Consider the following 19,568-nt stretch of genomic DNA (forward strand, 5'->3'; position numbering starts at 1 on the left):
AAGAATTATTTTTTGTTTTCTTCTAAAAACAAACCTATTTATTTAGAGGCCTGTGCATAAAATTGCAAATAAAGTAATAAGACAATCGTACTGTCATTATAACCTAATAAGAAAAACGTAATTATAAACTGTAAGAAAGGAAAAAACAATCTCATATCTCATTATCTTTAATGTGATTGACAAAGTAAATTTTACTTTCAAGAGCTGTTTCATTTTTATCACTTTTTTTAATCTAAAAGGAAAAGTTAAGTTAGCTGGGTGCAGTGGTACATGCCTGTAATCCCAGTGGCGCAGGAGGATCATAAATTCAAAGCCAGTCTCAGCAAAAGCAAGGCACTAAGCAACTCAGTGAGACCCTGTCTCTAAATAAAATACAAAATAGGGCTGGGGATTAGGCTTCAGTGGTTGACTGCCCCTGAGTTCAATTCCCAGTACCCTTTCCCGCTCAAGTAAGAAGACAACAACTAGAGATCTCTAAAGGTCCCTTTCAAGAGTTCAAATTTAATGACATATGAAGACAGAAGTTTGAAATTTCAGGCTAGAAATTTATTTAATTATGAAAGTATGAGACATTCTTAGAATATAAAATACAGATTTTTTTCATTACCTAATGCTGTGGAGATATTCTACAAAGCAGATTTACACATCAAAGGAAGAAAAAATTAAGAAAAATTTTAAGCAAACCATTATTTTTGTTTACTTAAGATTGTTAAATTTCTTCTGTGTTTTAGGCAAAATAATAAGATTAAAAGATTTTGTTTCATCTCCACTTTGTAAATTTATAAGATGATACAAAATCTCATGGAGTATTACACAAGTTGGGCTTTCAGTGTTTACCTTTATGTATGTCAACATTTTAGCATTAAAATGAGTAATCAGGAATGGGGCCTTGGCTCAGTGGTAGGGGGCTTGCCTGGCAAGTGTGAGGCACTGGGTTTGATCCTCAGCACCACATGAAAATAAATAAAATAAGGTATTATGTCCATTTGCAATTAAAAAAATATTTTTAAAAAATAGGTAATCAGTTCAAAACAGACATTAAACAACTTTATTTCCTGAATATTGTTGATTCCCTTTTATGTCAAAAATATGTAACTCTAAAGAAACAAAGTAAAATATGTCAATTCTTGATTATGACAATAAACTGCAATTAAGTTATCCAACAATCAATCATCTTCTAGAATATATGTAACTGACTGGCTCCTCAGAAACTTCTAAAATATTTTAATACTACAAACCTCCAGCTGATCTGGGAAAACCAAGTAAAATGAAATATGAGAATTTTAACTATTTTTATTGTTTACTTCGAATTATCATGGTGAATCCTAGCAACAAAAATATTTTAAATGCCTCTGCCCAGATACTTGTAACTACTTCTTATTTTTTTAAGTTTATTTTTATTTTTATTTTTTTTTGTAGTTATAGGAGGACAGAATACCTTTATTTTATTTGTATATGGTGCTAAGAATTGAACCCATTGCCTTGCACATGCTAGGCAAGCACTCTGCCATTGAGCTATAGCCCCAATCCCTTGTAACTTACTTTTAAAGCAGAAAAAGCACTTTAACTACATTGATACATGAAGTCTGTATCCCATTTAAAAAATCAAAATAATAGTTAACATATTAGATTTTAAAAAGTCACTTAAATCGCATATATCAATATAATATGCAACCAAAACAAATATTTTACAAATAATAGTGAGGTAGGATTTAATTCAGACATTTCACAGATTTATAGAACCCAACTAAATTTCTTTTTTTTATTTAATATTTTTCAGTTGTAGTTGACACAATACCTTTATTTATTTATTTATATGTGATGCTAAAGTTCGAACCCAGGGTCTCGAATATGCTAAGTGAGGGCTCTACCACTGAGTCACAACCCCAACCCCCCAACTAAATTTCTATATCAATTAAAACCTAGGCCTTTTACTCAAAAACAATGCTTCTCAATCTTTTTTCATCCATAAATCTCTTTTTATAAACATTCAAGAGACTCAGAGTCCCTAAGGTAGCAGCAGTTCCTCATGATCATATTTTCTACTGAACTCCAGAAGCCAAAAAAATTGCTACTTTTAACTTTCTTATATCTATAATGCAATTTTATTTTAGATATAAAATGATATGGAATATTGCTTCTTAAAAAAACACATCCTCAATAACAAAGATATGATACTCTCCAAGAATGGACAGTTCCCTATGGATATCTAAAATATTCAGTTAAAAAAAAATATGCTAGGCTTTCTGCCTTTGCAAACAGTTATAGCAACAGCATTACAAAGAAATAAAAGAAAATATTTAATCAACCCCACTTATGACCAAATGTTTACAGTCAAGGGCTTATTATATCTCTTTTAAGGGTAGCTGGTGATTGTTTTCAAATAAAGTTGTGGGGGGATTTCAATTGGGATCCATAATATTTAAAACTTCAAACACAGTCAAAAGTACTACATTGGAAAATAAGGATATTTTGAGTATAACATGAGATTACTAAAATAATGTAATGGCAAGCCCAATCACCTAAACTTTACAAATCTGCTGAGATTTATGGCAATTGTAATTCAGAGATAGGAATAATTTTCAAAAGTGTTTCCTGACTGGGGGAAGAAGTATTAAATCATAAAACATAATGATGTAAAACACAAGTTATTTAGTTTAACTTTCCTGCCGATGTTTAAAAAAAAAGTGTTGACAGAGTTCTGATCTTTGAGGGCTATTATGCATATCCAAAAAGAATATGAAAATAGTTTAGGCTAATACAATTCAAAGAAGGATGGTTATACTGACATCCCTTAAATTTGTCCCAAAAGAAACTAAACTGATCAATAGAGGACCAAAACTTACTAGATACAAATTGTCAGAAAGTTTCTTCACAGATATGAGAAAGACTATATATTTTTATGCAATTACTATCACTTGTAAAAATAAGGAAAACAAGATATCTTGATTCAACCTCAGTATAAATTAAATACTCATTCTAAACTCCTTTCATAAAATACAAAAACAAAAAATATCACATATGCTATGGAGTATAATGGTTAAGAGTAAAGACTCTGGAACTTTCCATCACAGCTCTGCCACCTACCTGTTGCAAATTACTTAATCTGTGTTCCAGTTTCCTAATTTACAACAGGATATATGATAACAGTGCCTACCTCATTAAAGGTTGGCTTGATATTACAGGCTGAGCATAGATAATCCACAAATCTAGAATCCCAAACACTTTGAAATCAAAACTTTTAACACTGATGTGACACTCAAAAATTTTCAGATTTTAGAACATTTCAGACTTTGGATTTTGGATTAGGAATGATCAACCAGTAAAGTCTATGAAAAACCTGAAAAACTTCAAAATCTGACATAAAATTCTGGTCCCAAGCATTTCAGATAGGGAATACTCAACCTGTATTATTCAATGAGCTAAAACATATAAAGATGGTTAGATAAGGATAATATATATAGTAAAATCCCACTAAACATTAACTTAATTATTATTAAACCAATATCAAGGGGGAATAAAGGGCACTAAAGTCTATAAAACTGAATATGTAACTTTATCAATGAAAACTCAGATTTTATGACTGCTACCTAAAGATGATCCAACTGGAAACTATCTTAAGTCCTAATTATCTTCCTTTTTTCCAGTCTTGCTTACTGCCCATTTAATTTTGGGAAAAGAAGAAACTAATCTTTGTTTCTTTTAAAGCATTGATTTTAGGAGAAAACTACTTTCAAAACTGGTTTTTGGGACTGGGGATGTGGCTCAAGTGGTAGCGTGCTTGCCAGGCAGGTGCGCGGCGCTGGGTTCGATCCTCAGCACCACATACAAATAAAGATGTTGTGTCCGCCGAAAACTAAAAAAAAATAAATAATTATTAAAAATCCCCCCCTTAAAAAAACTGGTTTTTGAACATCACAGATTATACATATTAATCTAATTAGGGTAGGACATGCCAGCGTATTCATAAACTAGAAATTCTTCCATTTGTCTTTGCAATTCCACAGGAAATCCTTAAACAGCCCTACTGTTTTCCCAAGGTGTATATATTCTTTGGAGAGATGGCAAGGATGATATGTATTTTAGATGCTGTGACTTAAATTTGTCTAATATAACACTTTAATAAAAAATACTTAATGTCTTCCTTCCTATTTTAAAAATAAATTATCCCTCTTTTTCTGTGTGTGTCTCTCTCTTTTAAGAAAGATGGAGAAAAGAAACAGTAAGTTCAAGAAGTAAAATGCCTATTCCCTCAGTTAATTTTGCAAATTTTTGTCAAGAAATCTTACAGGTAGATATAGAGTCCCTGATTTCATTTTATTAGAATCACAAGTTAATTTATCTAAGATATCCTAACATCCAAAATAAAACTACACATTACATAAAAGAACAATAAAAGAGATACCTTAGATAAGTTGTAGGAATTGTTCTACTTTTAAATGTCAAATCACATTAATAGTCTTTATTAATGTGTGCCATGTACTGTTGGAGTATATCTGAGAAGCCTCAGAGGATTTTGTACTTTTTAATCTGTCTTCCCTGATGGGAAATAATAGAGAAATCTACACAATGAAAAAGCAACCAATGTGAATATAAACAGACACTTCATTCAAATTGTACAATAATTTAAAACTAACTTGACAATCCTAAATGGAAACTGTCTACCACAGTAGAAAACAACTAAAATAATGCTAATATCTACAGACTTGCTTTTTAATAAAAAGGAAAATAAATTGAATTTCCCAACAGATTGTTTTTACTTTCTAATATGCTCTTCCTTTTAGTTATATTATTGGTAGGCACAAAGTTTTTGTTGTTATTACATATTGAACCCATTGTGTCATCCATGAGTACTCTACCACTGAGCTATACCCCCAGCCTTTTTAAAAATTGTAGTTTGAGATAAGGTCTCCCTAAACTTCCCCAGGCTAGCCTGGAACTTACCATCTTCCTGCCTTGGCCTCCCAAGTAGCTGGAATTATAGACATGCCCCCTTCCACCCGAGACAACCCCTGTTGACACCAGAGTTCTTAGAGAAAAACATATATGCAGAAATCCCAATTGCCAGGAAATTTCCTCTCACATGAATCAAGTGGTTGTATGCCTACTCATAAAGGTCTTCTGCAACTCTCAATCTTATACACACTTATACATGTCTTTTCTGAAATTAAACTGGTTATTTCAGATTTGTACAAAGTATATATTTGCTGACTATAAATGTAACGTTCCTTATTTCCTTTTTAACAAACAGTTCCTATAATCTTATAGGCTGAGCTAAAGATAAAGAAAAATAGTAGCCAACAAAGATTTTCTCCCATTCTGTAGGCTCTCTCTTCATGCTTTTAGTCATTTCCTTTGTTGTGCATAAACTTTTTAATTTGAAGCCATTCCACATATTCATCCTGGTTGTATTTCTTGAACTTTAGGAGTCTTGTTAAGAAACTTGCTGCCTGTGTCAACATGTTGGGAGTGTTGACCCAATGTTTTCTTCTACCAGTTGCAGTGTTACTGGTCTAATTCCTAGGTCTTTGGTCCACTTCCAGTTGATTTTTTTGCAGGATGAGAGACAGGGAATCTAGTTTCATTCTTCTATATATAGATAATTCAGTTTTCCCAGCACCATTTGTTAAAAAACTATCTTTCTTTCAATGTATATTTTTGAAAAATTTGTCAAGATCAGACAAATTTTTGGCTGTATTTATGTGGATTTGCCTCTGTGTCTTTTATTCTATTACATGGTCTTTAAGTCTGCTTTTGTGCCAGTACCATACTATTTTGTTCCTATAGCTGTGCAGTATAATTTGAGATCAGAAATTATGATGCTTCCAGCATTACTGTCATTGCTCAGTATTGCTTTGGCTATTCCGGATTTTTTCCTTCCCTACAATTTTAGAATTATTTCCTCCAGTTCTCTGAAAAATGTCATTGCATTTTTTCCAGGTATTCTTCCAATAAAAAATTAATATCCAGCATATGTAAAGAACTCATAAAACTTAACACCCCCCAAATAACCCAATCAATAAATGAACAAATGATCTAAACAGACATTTCTCAAAAAAGAAATACAAATGGCCAGCAAATATATGAAAAAATATTCAACATCCTCAGCAATCAGAGAAATGCAATCAAAATCACAATGAGATTTCATCTCACTGCAGTTAAAATGGCGACCATCAAGAATACAAGTAATAACAAATGCTGGCAAGGATGTGGACAACCATCAAGAATACAAATAATAACACTGATAGTAGGACTATGAATTAGTACAACCTTGAAAGGAGTATGGAGATTACTCAGAAATCTAGGAATGGAACTACCATATGACCCAGCTATCCCACTCCTTGGAATTTATCCAAAAGAACTACAATCAGCATACAACAGTGATACAGCTACATCAAAGTTTACAGCAGTACAATTCACAATAGCCAAATTATGAAACCAACTCAGATGCTCCTCAGTAGATGAATGGGTAAAGAAAATGGCTTTACTCAGCCGTAAATAAGACTAAAATAATGGTATTTACTGGTACATGGGTACATCATACTATGTGAAATATGCCAGACTCAGAAAATCAAGGGTCTAATGTTTTCTCTTATATGCAGAAGCTAGAGCAAAATAAGGAAAAGACAGTGGTTGGAGAAGGAATCAGATATCATGAATATAATGGGAACATCAGTGGAGTAGAAAAAGTAGATCAAGAGGGAAGAAGGAGGGATGGGAAAGGCGAGAAGATGAATAATAAATTTAACAAAAGTCATACTATGGACATATAAACATATTGTTAGAGTCTGTAAACAAGTCAGGATGGCACCTGGCAAAATGCCAGAGGGAGTGGCTTGTGAAGTAACGCCAGCGAGCCATTAAGTGTGGAGATTCCTTATTGGTTGACTGCTGTATCTAGTTTATGCTAATTAGATAAGCTGTGTGGAATGTATAAATACCGCTCCTGTCCTACAATAAACGGCTTCCACTCCTGCTGTATCAATCTACACAAGTTGTTCATCACCCCCCCCCCCGGGTTATTTTGCTGCAGCCGGACTGCGGCACATATCACAGTAAACTCCATCTTTATGTACATGTATAAAGCATCAATCAAAAATAAACAACTGAAAGGAAGATTAGTAGAGTAAAAGGAAAATAGGGGAAGGGAAAGGTGTAGGTGAGGGGGAACTGGGGACTAAAATGTAGCAAATAAAATTTCATGAGTGTACAATTGTGTCAAAATGAATTCAATTGTTATGTATAATAATAATGCACTGATTCAAAAAAGTTAAAAGAATACAAATCATTAGTGGCCCTGCAAACTAATACAACCACTTTGGAAAGCAGTATGGAGATTCCTAAAAAGACTAGAAATGGAACCACAACTAATTGGTATTTATCCAAAGAAACTAAAATCAGCCTATTATAATGATACATGCATACCAATGTTTATAGCAGTACAATTCACAAGAGCCAAGTTATAGAACCAGCCTAGATGCTCATCAACAAATAGATAATGAAAATTTCGTATATATACATAACAGAGTTTTATTCAGCCATAAAGAAGAATAAAGTTATGTCATTTGCCAGTAAATGGATGGGAACATCATAATAACTGACTCAGAAAGTCAAGGGTAGAAAGTTCTTTCTCGTATGTTGAAGCTAGCAACGGGGGTTAATTAAAAAAAAATAAATAAAAGAGGGCAGAATCTCACCAAAATAGATTTGGGGGACCAATGTGGACTCATTTGGAAGACCAACAGAGTATAGGAAGGGGACAAACTAGGAGGGAGGCAGGGAGGCATAGGAAAGTACTAGGGAACAAAATTCACCAAATTATGCTATGTCCTTACATGAATATACCACAATGAATCCTGCTACATATATATAATGATAATGCAGTGATTAAATAACAATAATAATAGAAGGGCACAAGCATATTAGAGGGAGGAAAGAAGAAAGGGAAAAAGGAAAGTACCAGCGAATGAGATTGATCCAATGATGTTATGTGCATGTTCATATCAAAGATGGCAAAATAAGCAAAATAAGTATAGTAAACCTTCGACCAACTATGTACATTACTTAAACTTGACAGGAAATACTTGTATGTATACACTGGATACTCTTGGTATGTTCAAGGCAGGTATCAAGAGTTTGTGTGTGTGTGTGTGTATACACACACACGTGCGTGAATGTATTTATGTACCTCAGACCAAATTACCTAAAGGGAGAGCATAAATAATTTTCTTTTTTGAATTTTTTTAGTTGTAGATAAAAAATTGATAAATTTTATTTATTTTTACGTGGTGCTAAAGTTCAAACCCAGAGCCTCATACATGCTATGCATGCTCTACCACTGAGCTACAACCACAGCCCACTGAAATACATTTTTTTTTTTTGCAATAGATAACATATTTACAGAGTTCAAAAACAGGTTTTGCTTTTGAGGAAGTATTTCTAGAGAGACAGCACCGTCCTATATGTTCTATCCACCCAAAATTAAGTCTGCTGAAAGACTAATATCAAAATTAAGAATCCATGTGTTAGTTTATACTAAAATTCACTCAACCAAGATTGCACCATTTTTCACTCCCTATTAACTCCCATCATCCTAGAAAGATAATGCAGAATAGAAAAAGTCACACCTCTCAAAAATATCATGCAGTAATCAAATGTTGAAAGAGAGAGAGAGAGAGAGACAGACAGACAGACAGACAGAAATAGTACACTACCACATAGCAGAAAGCTAAGATCAGGTCCTATATCACATCTTCTGATCTTTTATTATATCTGTGTACTTTGAATTCTTAAAAAAAAACTGTTAATTTTTGCAGATCTGTTTTTCTTAGAACTTCAACAATTACAGTATCATACTACTCAGCACATGAAGACAGAGCAAGGTAATGACTTGTGACCATCTGGTCCAATGCACTGTTGCAACATCACTGTACACTACCTTGAAGTAATCCTTTACTTAAAAAGAAAAAAAAATATTTTTCTTGACAATGTTCAATCTTAAACTTTGGAAAGTATATTGGTTCATTAGGTACCTAATGCAACTAAAACACTTAACCTTTATTTTAAGAAATATCTTTAAACCATTGAACTTGAAGGCTAAAAGCAAATTTAACTTTTTTTTTTTTTTTTTTTTAAGATAGGGTGTTGGTAAATTGCTAACACTGGCCTTGAAAAAATGATCCTCCTACCTCAGCATAAGTGGGGCTTATAGGCATGGGCCACCAGCTCCTAATAGTACCTTTTATTCAGTCCATCTCCAAAAAACTAGGTGCCACTCATTATGTTTTATTGTAAAAATACAGCAGCAAACACTGAAGAGCACTATGACATGGAAGTTTATAATACAGAGGAGAAAACAAACAAGATATTACAATCTTGTGTAATAAGTAGTAGGGTGTAGGGGCACATAGAAAACACCTGTCTCAATCTTAAGATTTTAGTATACCCTTCCTGACAAAAGCAGATGCATAAACCGAAACCTATAAGATTAGTGACAACTTACTTGGAAAAAGCAAAGAATTGAGAAAGTAGGCAAGAATAATATCACAGGAAGAGAGAAAATCAGACAAAAAAAGTTTATGATTTATCGACAGATATATGAACAAAATACTTTTAAACATTCAAAGTATACCTTATAAACTTAACTATCATTTAAGAGGAAATGGAAACAACATAAGCTTTCAAATTAGAGATTTATAATCTTGCTAAATTTCTTTCAGTTCCTCAAACAGAAATATACTCATAGAAAAATTTTAAAGTTAAAAATATTTCAGACCTACCCTCTAAACTGCTCTCAGTAACAACCCTATTAGGGGTGTGAAGGATGGATATTATCTACTGTAACACTCAAACTTCTCCAAAATATGTTTATTATTTTCTTGGACGTACCCTGTATCTGAAACAAATTGTATTTATTCATCAAACAATGATTTTTTAAGCACTTACTACAGTGGGTCAGGCACTGTTTTAAACATTACTTTTCTCCCTATATGCTTTCTGATTTTTAATAAATGAAAAAATTATGATGAAAATATAAAAAAAATTATTTACTCAAAGGTCATCCTAAAATTAAGGCATTTCCTATGAATTTCAATTCAAACTATAACCTCTATGAAGATAATTTCCACATTTCCCTCTCTAAATCTGACTTCCCCTCTAAGCTCCAGCGGTTACCTGTTAAGAAACTTTATCTTGAGAATATAGCTGCATCTAAAAAACTGCAACCTCTATAAATATACACAGGTGCACATACCTGCTGCTCTTCTTCTTTATTCATTCATATTTTTAATAGCCAACAGCATCCTTCCTAGAGCCAAACTCAAAACTTCAAAATCAACTTTGATTAGTTCCCATCTCCCTAACCATATAGCTATTGCCCATTTATAGACTGCACTTACAACTTATTTCAGATTATTCCTCAATTTCCATTTCTTCATGGATTAATTCAGGCACTCTTTCCTTTTTCATACTGTTTCCATCCTTTCTGCAACTATGTGAATAATGGTCAGTTTTATTAAAGAGAAAGATTATCTTTCCTTAAAAACAGAAGAGACAAAAGACAATGGATAAAGAGATATTATTTGCAATCCTGGAATGGAAAAGGCCAAATATAAAACTGCCTGAAGGCAAAAAGTAGAGAAAATTATTTTGAGATGAAACTTCTGTGAAGGAAGAAACCTCAGTCTAATTCTAGTTTAATTTTTTAAGATCTCAAGAAAGTAAAGGAATAAATGAACTTGAAAATACTCAACTCCCAATATTCAACTGCCTCAATAAAGTAGTAGTCAAGGACATGAAGAAGGAAGTAGGCTTTCAGCAGTATGCTAAAATAAAAAATATATTAGAAGTCTGGAAAATATAAATAAAAGCTCTGCAGAGCCGCTTTAAAGGCACTGAAAAAGTTATCACAAATTTGTAGTATCCAAGTAGTACATTCAGGTAACTTTTCCCCAGAAACTCATCCTCTTTGACATTGTAGAGTAGTACCAGTATACATATTAATTTTTAAAAATTAAACTTTTCTTTCACTTATAGTGTACTTTACTGAAATAGAAAAGCTAACAGGCTGATATTCTCAAGTCACCATTTCTCATTTGCTACATAAAGTAATACAAAAAACAATTGTTCAATCTTCTTCTATACAAGCATTATTATATGAAGAGCTTTTGTTTGTTTGCTCTGTTGTTCTTTATTTGGGGTTTGTTTTTATAGTGCTATGAATTTAACCCAGGGCCTTGCATGTGGTAGGTAAGCACTCTACCACTAAGCTCTATCTCAGGTCATTTTATCCCCCATTTATTTTGAGACAAGGTCTCACAAAGCATCCCAGGCTGGCATTGAAATTGTGATCCTTTTGCTTCAGCCTCCCAAATACCTTGGATTGTAGGAGTGTACCATCATGCCTAGTCCAACAAGAGAAATTAAACAGTACTCTATATGCTATATTAACTCCAGATTCTAGTTGTTCTCTGAAATTCCCCACCAAACCATACATAATAGCTTTTACCTGTACCATTAACAGCAGCTGTGATATGATTCTATATTCATTTTGAAGAGTAAATAAGACAACTAAAATAATATAATCATCTTAATTAAAACCCTTTGTATCTTAAATAATTTGGAAACACTCTGCCTTGACCCCAAATGTCATCCCAAAAAGTGTATTTAAGGAGGTTTTGTTTAAGAGCTCCAAAACAAACTTTAAAGTTACCACTTATATAATCTAGGTCACAAATATACCATTGTTTTTATCCAGTGTCATGATAAAAAGTGTTCAACAATTTAAATCATTTCTAACTCTCCCATCAACTTTAAAGACAGTATTGCATTTCTATCAGCTGATGAATCTTTCAATCTGGATATCTCAACTAACAATTAAATCCAACATATTAAAAAACAAAAAAAAGACCTCATAGTCTTCCTACAGCCTTCCTCTTCTACTTTTTATCTTTACATCAATCCAGTCAACCAAGCTATGAGAACATCTGCTGTTTTATAAGGTTAAAGAAATACATCTAATTCAACATACTGCAAACTTCTCATGAGTTTATCTGTCTTACTCCTCTGTCCTATTTCTTCATATTCAATCAGTCAAAAAGCCTTTTTAGCAATCCCACTTTCTCAATGCTCTTTGTTCCATCTTATCATTTCCCTTTCCTGTCAATATCCTTTCTCATAGTATCCAGTAATAATTCCCACAAAACATCTTCCAGTTTACTGATTGTCCATCTCCTTATACACCTGTAATATTCTAATATTATGGCTAAGCCATAAATCACAAATCAAAACTTGAACTGAGATATTAAACTGTCCCATTGCTTATAAATTGAAATCCATGGTATTCATTCAGTAATCTTGGCCAATTTCCACTGGACTACTTGCCACTTCCTAAACATACCAATCATCCACTTTCAAGCTTCGATCCCTTTGATCATACTATTATTTTAATCTGAAATGCCCTTATTGCCAACTCTTTGCCTAAAGAAATTCATCTCATTATTCAGTGCCTAGCTAAAGTGCCATCTCCTTGATTGTTCACAATTAATCTTATATCATGTCCCTTGCTTAGTTCTTTTTTGGGAGGTGTTTTTTCTGTTAGTCATTTTCACCACTAAATCAAAGGTACTTAAGGACACTGGGAACAAAGTAAATCATATTCACAATTCTCTATCACCTGGCACAATGCCATAAAGATAGTAGCCCTTGCCTACACATAAATTCTAAAGTCATAATCCCTTACTGAAATCCACATTATCTAGTCAAATTAAAGAAGTCTTGTGTTCTCCCACTCAAACTATTTCCTCAGCCGGCATAGTCTTCCCATCCCACTGTAGAGATCTTTAAATTTTGCCTCCAAACTAGTATAACTTTAAAATGAAAAAATTAAAAATATATTTTAAATAATTTAAATATGAATTTTAAAATAACAGATGATGGAGTTATTGTTAATATGGCTAATGTATTATTTACATAAAACATTTTTCATAACAAAATTATGTAAAGAGTAGCACTATTTTACATTTTGCACAACTCTTTAACATTTAACTTAATAACAACAGCTAGATTTTCATATCCATTTCTGCATTTAACCTGTTGCTGTATGTTTTGTTTCACAGTACATAAAGATATAACCTAACATAGTTACTTTTAATTTAAATGAAATGTTCAATCTGACCATACTTAAAAACATCTATACTCCATTCCATTAAATCCATTGGTCTGTCATTTACTTATACGTATTTTGTAGCATTATGCAATGGTCATTTGAAAAATATTGGTTTGGTGAGCTATATAGATTTTCCAGGTGGAAAATTTACAATTTTTATTTCATTTACAATGCCAAAGCATCACATTCCTTATATCATTATTACACAAATACTGATATTCCCAAAAAAAGGTTTGGCTCTAGCCCAACTCATGGGAGTTAGCATTTAAGCCTTTGAAATACTCTACTTAATAAGAGTGCTTCTGCTTACTGGGAGCCTTGATCCACACCAGAGAGTTTATGCTAAAAATGTGATTTATGGTGGGGGCCTTGGTCCACTCAAAATCAGTTTCACATCTGGAGTCAAAATGATGGGAGTAACAAAAGTTACTAACATAAACCACATGGGTGTTTCCAGCCCACATAATCAACCCCCAATAAAAATCTTGGACACCAAGGGTCAAGTGTGTTTTCCTGGTTGTAGATATTTCATTAATATTATCATACATACATTATTGCTGGAAAATTAAGCACTATCCATATGACTCCAGAAGAACAGGAAAACTAGAAGTTTTTATCTAGTCTTTCCTGAACTCTTCACTATGCAGCTTTTGGGCATTGCTGATTTTAATCTCTTTTTACTATAATAATAATGCTTTACTTAGGTAATAGTTTACCAAACTATTACTATAACTGCTGTGTTCTGTTACTCCTGTTAGCAAATGACTAAACCCAAATTTGTCTTAGAGACTTCCAAAAAATCAGTTTCATAGAAAAGTCATTAAGTATGAAGTTCCTAAATTCTCAGTTGCAGATACAAGGTTCCCAAAATTCTAATTTTGCATAAAACTGTCAAATACCATCAGTTCTTTTTCAAGAAAAAGTCTGTCAAATACTCAAGTCTTAAAAACCTCTTTGTCTTTCAGTCATTCTTCAATGCAAAACTAGTGAGCCATAAAATAAGTAGCTAGCTCAGCTCTCTACTGAAATAATCACATAATTGCTTTTCCTCAAGATGCTGAACCTCCACATGCAGTGTTATATGTATTTTCCTTTTCAATAACAGACTATTAAGCAGACATATACTCTGATTGCAACTTAATAAATTATTAATTTATACTGTTCCATCAAAGACACCCTTAAATTGAGACAGGCTTTTTTATCTTTTTCACAAGTATGTGGTAGCAAAGAATATGATGACTGGTTAGTACAATGAGGTATCACTGCATTAATTTGTAAGAAGGAAACAGAAATTTTACCTCATCGCTTTTTACCACCAGAACAAATGTCAAGAATGTGATAATGACAAATAATGCCTTACTATTACATAATTCATTTGACTTTATGAATCTCCTGAAAGAGTCTCAGGGAACTCCAGGATTTGGAACAAATAGTCTAGTGAAAGTAGACTAAATAAGACTCAATTACAAGAAAGCTATTCCAACTGCTCTTTTGAATAGTCTAAATCTGTCAGCTTTCACACAAAAGACACAAACATCTTCAATATTATAACCAAAGTTTTAATTTAATTCCTTCCTTTCTATTTTGTTAGGCCAAGCCCACCAAGCCTCCACTAGTTATGGAATTTCTGGTTGTCACTGCTTTTAAATAAGATCAACTCTGTTATAAGAAATAAGCATAGAAATTTTGGAAATAAATCATTTCCATGTAATTTAGTAATTCAATTCACATTATATTTTATTGATATATTTCAAATTTTGTTAAGTTTCTTAGCTTTAGCAGCATTCTGCTTACAAACATTTTAATGATCCATTCCAGTCTCTTCAAATTACTAATTTTCCTTAACTAAATTATGGAATTCTTTTAATTTTTCTTTAATGTATGGAATTCTTTAAAATTCCTTTGTAGTTGATGGTTTGCTATATTTGTTACCTTTAATATAATTTCAGCAACAACTTAGGAAAGTCTTTTTTTTTTATAATATAAACAGACAGTATCCACATAGTTTATTTCTCACAGTTCTCCTGACAAATGAACATTATTCAAGAACATACTGTATACACAGATAAGAAGAAACATACAAAATGTTTTAAATGATGCACAACAAAATCTAGCAGTATAAAAGAATGCATGTGAACTCTTGCTCACTGTGCAGACTAAATTTAACCACTTGTTTAAATAGTAATAAAAATACAATTTTTTATGGATCTTGTGCAGACTACAAAAGAGGGAAATTATTACCATATATATGATTTTTATATTAGGCAGTTTTCTTTGATGAGTTGTACAGACAACTCCAAATACAGAGGCAGAAGGCTGTGTATTTTAAAGGAATTAATGTTGTGAATTAGAGACTTTACACAGTTACTACCACTGGCACTTTTCACCATAGTTTGTACACATCACATGATCATCTTATATAACATTACATTTAAAAAATATATCTGAGTGACAATTTCACAACATTCACACACCATGAGCTGGTTAAGGAAGCAATGCCACAATTGCCTCCTGTAGTGCTTCACTGTTGGTAATAAGGACAATTCATTGTGGTTAAAAGAAATTATATATCAATATGGGGAAGCAGCTCTGATTTACTAAGGGCCATCAATGGCCACCACTGGGACAGTGAGTTCTTTTAGAGCATAGATCCTAGAAGCAAACACCATTATTGGTTAAAACTTTGTCTAAAGAAGTCAGTTTCTGTACTGAAAACTATTTTCACAAAACTGAAAGCTACTTAACTGTTTTAATATAAATACTTTGTCTTCTCATTATCATATTTATGACCAAGTTCTTTGAAACCTTTGGAATTTACTCTTGCTTTAATGTGTGCTCTCATTTCCAACTCACCCATTTAAGATCGCCACCTAAAAGGCTTTTAGTGGTGAAAAATTCACCAGGGAAACCCTTCGCTCACCAGGAATGTTCAACTGCTGAACGTGATCTAGAGCCACAACAGTGCAGAGCTATACTTGACGAGAACACTCAGGAAGCTCCCATGCTGTGAGTGTCATTTTAGGGAAAGCAGAGAATCTTTCCAAACTGTGCACATAATTAACAATGATACCATTGCTATGTGTTGAAGAGGACTAGTAAATGATGTTCTCTTCCATGTCATCTGTTTGCTGGAAAGTAGTTTGGATCAAGGTAATTATAACTGGTGCCCTGGGACACACATTAGTCTCTGTCTAAGAATGTCTCTGACCTATAAATAGGTTCTAATTGGTGATCTTCCTTGTGAATATCTGTTTCATGTAGGCAATCTGAACAAGAGTCACAGAAGTCCAAAGACATTTCTGGAGGACAATCCTGGCAATGCCATCGAACACCCTGGATAGGTTCTATGCCACAGTTATCACACTTGAAGCCCACATGTTGCACAAAACCACTTTCAGCTTGCATTTGTTGAAGTTTCTGCTTCTTTAACTTTTTAAACTGTAACAATTCTTTATATTCAGGTAAATTCCTATACATGATAGGAATACTTTCTTCATCTGATGCTTCTTCAATAGCAGTGTTCATGTGGCTATGGAAACAGGATCGGTCATCATCTTCAGCCATATACACTGGTGGTTCGTGTGAAGTCATGAAAGTGGAAAGTTTAAAGAGATGTTTATTAAGGGGGTGTTGTCGTCTGTTTGTTGAAGACTTTCTGGAGTATATATATAAGTTTGGTGTTCTGCCAGGGACTGGAATGCCAGCTTTAGTTAGCTTTATGAAATACTTCTGTACCCAACTGGCAACCTGTTTTGCTGTTCTGTTACCCAGCTCATCTGCAATCTTCTGCCAACGTCGAGATTCTACTTCTCCAGGGGGGTATTTCAGAAGTAGCTGTTCAAGTTTTTTCTGTTCTTCAACAGTCCATAACTGGTTAAATGTTTCAGGTTTGGTATCATCACAGAGGCGTCCTCTTATCATCTGAGGACGACTGTTTGAGCCTTCTGGACCATCACTCAAAGGCAACATGGAGTATGAAAGGGACTCTCCATCCTTCTTAGGATCTAAAGGACTTTTTGGTCTAGCAGGTAAACCTTTATCAAAAACTAACTTAACTCTCCTAGTATGTCTTTTATGATTTTTAAATTCTCTTTCAAAGTTCCCAAGGCTATTGGTATATTGGTCCCATAAAATCTCAGGCAACTGCACAACTCTCTGTGGATATGGAAGCCCTATATCAGCCTTCTTCTGAATTTTTTCCACAAATCCAATAGGATTCTTCAATGCTTCTCTCTGGTGTTTGCCTCAACTTTCAAGGTCTTGGACTGCTTGAGAACGCTGAGCCTCAAGTACAGCAATTGTCTGTAGCAATCTCTGGTAACTTTTTTTAAAAAGTGTTTCGCCTAGTATTTGAATCCCAAGCGTCTGTATTTATCTGTCATCACTGTTAATGTCCATGTTACATTGAGACTTCAGGTATGAATTATTTATACGGTTGTACTAGCACAACTTGGTATCTTCCGCGCGGGGCCAGGCGTGACGGGCCACTCCGGGAGGCGCCGCTACGGTGGCAGCTCTCTGCTCCCACCACGGCACTTGCTTGACTGCCTGCCGCCGCAGAAAGCTCGACAGCGGCGCCCCTTAGGAAAGTCTTACAGATAAACTCTAAGTTATTCACAAAGAAACTTCAAAATAGACAAGTATTTAAAAAAAAAAAAAGCCTTAAGAAAAAAGAATACCTACCACCTAGTTGATCTTCAAACTCAACAAGCTCCTTGACATCACTTGCCACAGTCCACAACCTAAGACTATTCTCTGGTTAAGACTATATATCTCTCCTTCCCCTAAAATGCTATCCAACAGGTAGCAGATCTTTCTACTAGTATGTACACATCAATCCTAGAAAAGAACCCTATCACATATAATAAAACTATAATATATAATGGGAAGCACATCACAAAAGTATTCAGTAAATATTGCTGTAACACTCATGCTTAAAAAATAATCAACATACTCTAAAACTGTACCAAAAATAAATGCCAATAATTATATTTATCAAACTATAAAAATGTTTATATGTAAAATATTGATAACAAAAATACTTAACAGATAAGAAACAAAAAAATAACAAAGACCTGACAATATAAAAAGTATATCAAAATAAAAGTAGGAAGTACACATGTGCTGATATAATGCAAGGATCATCACTATAGTGCAATATCGTAGGATTAGGTAAAAATCAAGGTAAATAAATTATGTATATCAATAGAAAACTGTGTAGCCACTTAAGAGAATAAAATAATTCAAACATACATAAATATACAAACAATGCTTTATATACTTATATACTACCATATACTACTTTCAAGTCTATGTACAAAAATTTCATTCAGTGAGACCTATCTTGACTATTCTCTCTTCTGGCATTGCCAATACCCCTTTATTCTTTTGTTGTTTGTTTTCTTTCTTCTCATAGCACTTATTACTTTTCACATTCTATACAATTTATTCTTTTGTGATATTTACTACTTTTCTTCTTCTGGCAAAATGTAGCCTACAAGAAAACAGGTAGAGCCCAGCATTAAGTTAGGGAAAAAAAACATCTGCTAAACAAATGTACAGAAATGTGGCCAAGAGTTGACCACAGAAAGTATATTTGGGGAACTAACGTCAATAAAAGAAGAGGATCTTTTTAATTAAAAAATACAAATGTATATATTCCATTTTTTCCTGTGCATAAATGTATACTGCCTACTGAAAAACTTTTTTTGGTGATGGAGGTAGGAGGTAGTAGGGGTGGGGAGGAGAACTAGGACCCTGTGCATGCTAAGCTTGTGCTCTACTACCAAGCTACTCCCACAGCCCTGGAAAATTTAAGATTCCTCATAACACAGTCACATAATTCATAGATATACAATAATGTATACAAGTTATACATATGCACATATAAATACATGTATATATACACAATAGCAATGATCACTATTAGAAACAATAAGATTAGGGAGTGGATACTTTTTTCTTGCATTGTTTGATTTTTTTTTTTGTTTGTTTGTTTGGTTTTTTTTTAGTTGTACAGAGACACAATATCTTTATTTTATTTATTTTTATGTGGCACTGAGGATAGAACCCAGTGCCTCACATGGCCTAGGCGAACACTCTACCACTGAGCCACAACCCCAGTCCCCCTTGCATTGTTTGTTTTTAAACAAGAGCTATCACATAATACTTTCACATTACTTAGAGCAGAATAATCCTCCAACCAAAAAAAGCTAGAAAAGAAAAATAAAATACAAAAACAAGTCAATAAAAAGAAAGCTGACTGTTTTTAATCATCTAAGAGCTGTTGAGGAAATCAGAACTTCATGAATCACCATTTCAGAAAAAGTAGGAACCTCAAAAAGTAACTGCACTATTCAGGAGCCACTTGATACTTTTTTCCCTCAGAATAATGTCTATTATG

The 19,568-nt window shown here is 33.3% G+C and overlaps 1 protein-coding gene and 1 pseudogene across 2 annotated transcripts in view; both read right to left on the reverse strand.

Annotated features, from left to right (window-relative positions):
- The window catches only part of Rasa1 (RAS p21 protein activator 1), a 107,218-nt gene that overhangs the window by 62,055 nt on the left and 25,595 nt on the right, over nucleotides 1-19,568 (reverse strand). The window lies entirely within an intron of this gene.
- On the reverse strand, nucleotides 16,022-17,549 carry LOC143399333 (ZZ-type zinc finger-containing protein 3 pseudogene; annotated as a pseudogene).

The sequence above is a fragment of the Callospermophilus lateralis genome, chromosome 5, assembly GCF_048772815.1.
Source record: "Callospermophilus lateralis isolate mCalLat2 chromosome 5, mCalLat2.hap1, whole genome shotgun sequence".
Lineage (NCBI taxonomy): Eukaryota > Metazoa > Chordata > Mammalia > Rodentia > Sciuridae > Callospermophilus > Callospermophilus lateralis.